This window comes from Leptonychotes weddellii, chromosome 10 (genome assembly GCF_054177405.1).
Source record: "Leptonychotes weddellii isolate Sample4059 chromosome 10, ASM5417740v2, whole genome shotgun sequence".
Lineage (NCBI taxonomy): Eukaryota > Metazoa > Chordata > Mammalia > Carnivora > Phocidae > Leptonychotes > Leptonychotes weddellii.
Genome location: NC_138378.1, coordinates 57,739,731 through 57,745,806, shown reverse-complemented (window position 1 = coordinate 57,745,806; position 6,076 = coordinate 57,739,731). Strand labels below are relative to the sequence as shown.

Genomic DNA, 6,076 nt, shown 5'->3' with positions numbered 1-6,076 from the left:
GTGACAGAAGAAGTCTTAAGTGTATTTGACCTCCACTCTCTCCCAGATACTGTGACCTCAAGTTTTAGGCCAGAGCCATGTTGCAAAGACGCCATTTGGTCCCACGGTAGAGCCTTCACTGCTTCTGTCTGGATCAAGCTGCCACTCCTGGCAAATACTTCGATAGCAGATTCTAGAAACTGCCCAGAGACAGCCCTCCAGCTCAGGGTCACAGATCCTTCCAGTTGATGGGCTCCTTGCCAGACTTCTGCTGCAGCTCATTGGTTTTAGAGAAATGTCTACATCGGAAGAACCCTCTGTACCCCGACAGCCGGGAGGGCTGCGCAGCCTGGAGCAGGTGGCGGCCTTTCCTATCGATGGCACTGCCTTTCTTCTGAGCGTAAGAGCCCCACAGCAAGAAGACAAGGCCGCTGGAGTTCCGACCTAGCCAGGACACAACCGCATCAGTAAATTGCTCCCATCCTCTCTCCTTATGAGAATTAGCCTGATGTGCCAGACCGTGAGGACAGCGTTGAGTACGAGAACACCTTGCTCGGCCCACCCGGATAAATGACCAGGATGAACGAAACCATCTAGGTCTGTAGACAGCTCTTTATAAATGTTTTCCAGACTGGGCGGCGGTGGAACGGGTCTTCGAACACTAAAGCAGAGCCCATGGGCTTGGTTGGGTCCATGAAACGGATCCTGACCCAGGATGACAACCTTCACATGTCTTAGGGCACACATCTGGATCCACGTGAAGACTCGGTGTGGGGGTGGATAAACAGTGTAATGTTTTCTTTCTTCCGCAACAAATCCCATTAGCTTGATGAAATACGGTTTCCCGAACGCTGCGCTGAGCCTTGTCTGCCAGCTCTCACCGAAACCCACGGGCACGTTGCGTGCGGCGAGTCTGAGCAGGGCAGCCTTGTTCCTCCGGATGCGGACCAACTTGGCGGGACTCAGCCGCGAGGAGGGCAGTGTGCTGGGGTCCTCCTGCCCGGCCTGGGACGTCTTGGCAGGGCTGGCTGCTGCATCTGTGTTTTGTTGAGCTGCCGCCGCCAGGCCGGTCCGTTGGTGGGCCGGCTCAGGACTGTGGGCACGTCGTTTCCCCGCAAGGCTCAGGGAGAAGAAGGAGTAGAGCATCTTCTGGCCGATCATCCCAGAGCCCAGGAGAGCAGAGGCGAGCCGCCCGGGGAACCCATGGTACGCACCAGCCAAAATTGGCCTATTTATACAGTCTTTAAAAACTTATGTCGAAGTCCACTTGGGACAAATCAATACACATATGGTCTTACCTACAGGACAAAAAATCTGGGTCAGATTTTAAAATAAAAGTTGAAATAGACATTTAAAAATTAAGAAGTGATTTGGCATTGGAAGAGAGGGCTCCCTCTGCCCCTCCTCGCTCGTGCTCTCTCTCTAAAATAAATTAAAAAAAAAAGAAGAAGAAGAAGACTGTACACTCTTTGCAAAGACAGATATGGAAACTGGAGCCCAGGGAGGTCTAAACACTAGAGCCTGTGGCTCTATACCTAATATGTTCCTCATTTGTCCCTTTTTTCCTCTGCAGATACAACTTGATCAACAGTCCCCTCAATGTGGTGTGTCTATGGGGAAACTAAAAGTTTGCCATAAAACTGGCTTCATGAATCCACCTATATTCGATATCTGACACTCATCCTGGAAGAAAAACACTCCCCATTGGGTTTCACAGGCCGGTTATTGCATGCACTCAAGGGGTATTAAAAGGATGACAGGCCAGCCAATGGAGTCATGGATTGTAAAAGACAGAGGAACTTTCCTCTCTGCTTGCCACAGTTCCTTAAACACAATATGCTCTTTCCTGCTTCCACACTAGCACTCAGATCCACTCTCCTGACTGGGATGTCCCCTTTCTTCCAGTCCATCTGAATTCTACCCATCCTTCAGGACAAGCCACCATTCTGCCTGCTACCCAAAGCTTCTTCTGACTCCTGTGGTCCTCACCACAGGCTCCTTTCTCTCATCTATGATGAGTACCAAACGGTCAGCTCCTACCTGTACGTGCTGTGTCATGGTCCTTACTGCTTCATATATGTGTATCTTGACTCCTGAGCCAGGCTTTAAGCTCTTGAAGGGACAGCAGAGCTCAGCACATGCGCACATATGCGCACACATGCACACACACACACACACACTTACATCACATTGTTTTGTACTTGATAGGTTCTCAGTAAATGTCTATTCATTGATTATTTGGGAATATACCAGGAAGCAGCTGAACAATCACAGGCATTCTTTTTTTTTTTTTTTTGACAGAGAGAGAGATAGCGAGAGTAGGAACACAAGCAGGGGGAGTGGGAGAGGGAGAAGCAGTCTTCCCACCGAGCAGGAACCCGGATGCAGGGCTCGATCCCAGGACCCTGGGACCATGACCTGAGCCAAAGGCAGACGCTTAAAGACTGAGCCACCCAGGCGCCCCAATCATAGGCATTCTTAACAAGTTCAATTAGGAATCTCATGTACCAACTATATATTATCTACAAGAGACTCACTTAAGATCCAAAGACACAAATAGATTGAAAGTAAATGGGTGATGGGGCACCTGAGTGGCTCAGTAGATTAAGCATCTGACCCTTGGTTTCAGCTCAGGTCCTGATCTCAGAGTACTGGGATTGAGTCCCACATCAGGCTCTGCTCTCAGTGGGGAGTCTGCTTGAGGATTTCTCTCCCTCTCCCTCTGCTCCTTCCCCCACTTGTGTACATTCTTTCTCTCAAAAATATTTTTTTAATTTTTTTAACAAATGAAAGTAAATGGGTGGAAAAAGACATTCTATGTAAATAGTAACAAAAAGAGAGTTGGAGTGGCTCTACTCCAGACAAAATAGACTTTATTTTTTAAAAAATATTTTTTATTTAAATTCAATTAATTAACATATAATGTATTATTGGTTCCAGAGGTACAGGCCTGTGACTCATCAGTCTTATATCATACCCAGTGCTCATTACATCACGTGCCCTCCTTAATGTCCATTATCCAGTTATCCCATCCCTCCATCCCCCCCTCACCTCCAGCAACCCTCAGTTTATTTCCTGTTATTAAGAGTCTCTTGGGGCACCTGGGTGGCTCAGGTGGTTAAGTCTCTGCCTTTGGCTCAGGTCATGATCCCAGGGTCCTGGGATCGAGCCCCGCTTCAGGCTCCCTGCTTAGCTGGGAGTCTGCTTCATCCTCTCCCTCTCCCTCTGCCAGCCACTCTGACTACTTGTGCTTTCTCTTTCTGTCAAATAAATAAATAAACAAATCTTAAAAAAAAAAAAAGAGTCTCTTACGGTTCGTCTCCAGCTCTGGTTTTTGTCTTGTTTTATTTTTCCCTCTCTTCCCCTATGATCCTCCGTTTTGTTTCTTTAATTCCACATACCAGGGAGATCATATGATAATTGTCTTTCTCTGATTGACTTATCTTGCTTAGCATAATACCCTCTAGTTCCATCCACATCATTGCAAATGGCAAGATTTCATTTTTTGATGGCTGCATAATATTCTATTGTGTATGTATATACCACATCTTCTTTATCCATTCATCTATTGATAGACAGTTGGGCTCTTTCCATAGTTTGGCTATTGTGGACATTGCTGCTATAAACATTGGGGTGCAGATGCCCCTTCAGATCACTACACTTGTATCTTTGGGGTAAATACCCAATAGTGCAATTGCTGGGTTGTAGGGTAGCTCTATTTTCAACTTTTTGAGGAACCTCCATACTGTTTTCCAGAATGGCTGCACCAGCTTGCAGTCCCACCAACAGTGTAGGAGGGTTCCCCTTTCTCTGCATCCTTGCCAACATCTGTCGTTTCCTGACTTGTTAATTTTAGCCATTCTGACTGGTGTGAGGTGTTATCTCATTGTGTTTTTGATTTGTATTTCCCCAATGCCGAGTGATGTGGAGCATTTTTTCATGTGTCTTTTGGCCATTTGGATGTCTTCTTCAGACAAAAAAGACTTTAATTTTTTTTAAAGATTTTATGTATTTATTTATCAGAGAGAGAGAGTGCATGTGAGTGCACAAACAGGGGGAGTGGCAGGCTGAGGGAGAAGCAGGCTCCCTGCTGAGCAAGGAGCCCCTTGTGGGACTTAATCCCAGGATCCTGGGATCATGACCTGAGCCAAAGGCAGATATTTAATGGACTGAGACACCCAGGCATCCCAAAATAGACTTTAAATTAAAAATTGTTACAATAGACCAAAAGAGGACATTATATATTGAAAAAAAGGTAAATCTATCAAGAAGCTATAATAATTATAAACACATATGCACCAAATAACAGAACCCCAAAACATATGAAGCAAACACTGACAGATTTGAAGGGAGAAATGAGTTTAATGATAATAGTTGAAGACTTAAATACCCATTTATTTATTTATTTATTTGAGAGAGAGAGAACATGAGTGGGGGGTGCAGAGGGAGAAGGAGAAACAGACGCCCTGCTGAGCAGAGAACCATGAGATCATGACCTGAGCCGAAGTCAGACTCTTAACTGACTGAACCACCCAGGTGCCTCTAAATACCCACATTTAATAATTGATAGAAAATCTAGACAGAGGATCAGTAAGAAAATGAAGCCTTGTTCAGTCCAAAAGGAACCCCCTCCCCCAAATGCAAATTGGAAAGAAAAGGAACATGATCGACCCTGTTATTGTAAGCACCTCTGTACCATCTGCAGCATTGCTTATCTATCACTACTCAGACGCACTTGAGACGCACCTCATGTGCACTGCTCAGTGGCACATGAGGTGCCACCTTATCTATCACTGCTCAGATGCACATGAGACGCACCTCATGTGCACTGCTCAGTAGCACATGAGGTGCCACCTTGGGTACCAAGGATACTCTCCTCTCAGGTCACAAGCCCAGGCTCAACCAACTCTGGGTTTCAGATCCCACACAGTGCTAGGGAGATGTGCCTATGGGACATGTGGCATCAGTTACATCCTCTGCTACCAAAGCATTTAGACACTTGTCTTAGCCTAGCTTCCAATCCGACTCCTCACCCTCAGAATAATTTCATTTCAAAGGGCCTTTCTGCCAGCTCCTGGGCTGTGGTTAGCCACTGCCCTCTGTACCCTTCCTCAACAAGCCTCTTTGACCTCAAACTCAGGGAAGACAAATCAGACATCTTTCCTTTCCATCCCAGAAGGTCCTGGGTGGAATCGGTTTGGTCCTCCTCAGCCACCAGCTCTGTAAAACATGGTGTGAGGAAATTTTTGCCAAATCACATAAAACATAAAAGGTCTTCCTTTTTCCTAATTCCAGGAGAAGGAGGGGAGAAGGGTTTCTGCAATTATACAACTCAAGTGACCCTTCACATGATAGAGATGATCAGCTTCTCCAGACCCAGACTTTATTTATATCTTGTTACACAACTAATTGCAAATGAATAATAAATAATAGAGGAGTTCTGAAATCAGGAAGATCAAAGAGGTTTGGAGGCACCCAGGAAATTCTGAATTTGTTACTTGGAATGCAGAATTTTTCATGAGAATTTTACCAACAGAGATTAATTTTTAAGAGAAAGTACTTTCTGGAGCAAACTTATTTTATTCAAGTTAATTTCATAATCAGTTTTCTCTTTAGTGCAGCTAAACTTTCCACAATTTTTCCTATTTTAAAGAAATCATTTGGGCGCCTGGGTGGCTCAGTTGATTAAGCAACTGCCTTCGGCTCAGGTCATGATCCTGGAGTCCCGGGATCGAGTCCCACATCGGGCTCCCTGCTCAGCTGGGGGGTCTGCTTCTCCCTCTGACCCTCTTCCCTCTCGTGCTGTCTCTCATTCTCTCTCAAATAAATAAATAAAATCTTGAAAAAAAAAAAGAAATCATTTTCCTTGGGATCAATTCTTTTCTATTTCTATTTTTTCTTTTTTTTTTTTTAAAGATTTTATTTATTTATTTGAGACAGAGAGAATGAGAGACAGAGAGCATGAGAGGGAGGAGGGTCAGAGGGAGAAGCAGACTCCCTGCCGAGCAGGGAGCCCGATGCGGGACTCGATCCTGGGACTCCAGGATCATGACCTGAGCCGAAGGCAGTCACTTAACCAACTGAGCCACCCAGGCGC

At 45.5% G+C, this 6,076-nt stretch overlaps 1 pseudogene; it reads right to left on the bottom strand.

Annotated features, from left to right (window-relative positions):
• Positions 1-208: 208 nt before the first annotated feature.
• On the bottom strand, positions 209-1,140 carry LOC102739695 (uracil-DNA glycosylase pseudogene; annotated as a pseudogene).
• Between the last annotated feature and the right edge of the window lie 4,936 nt (positions 1,141-6,076).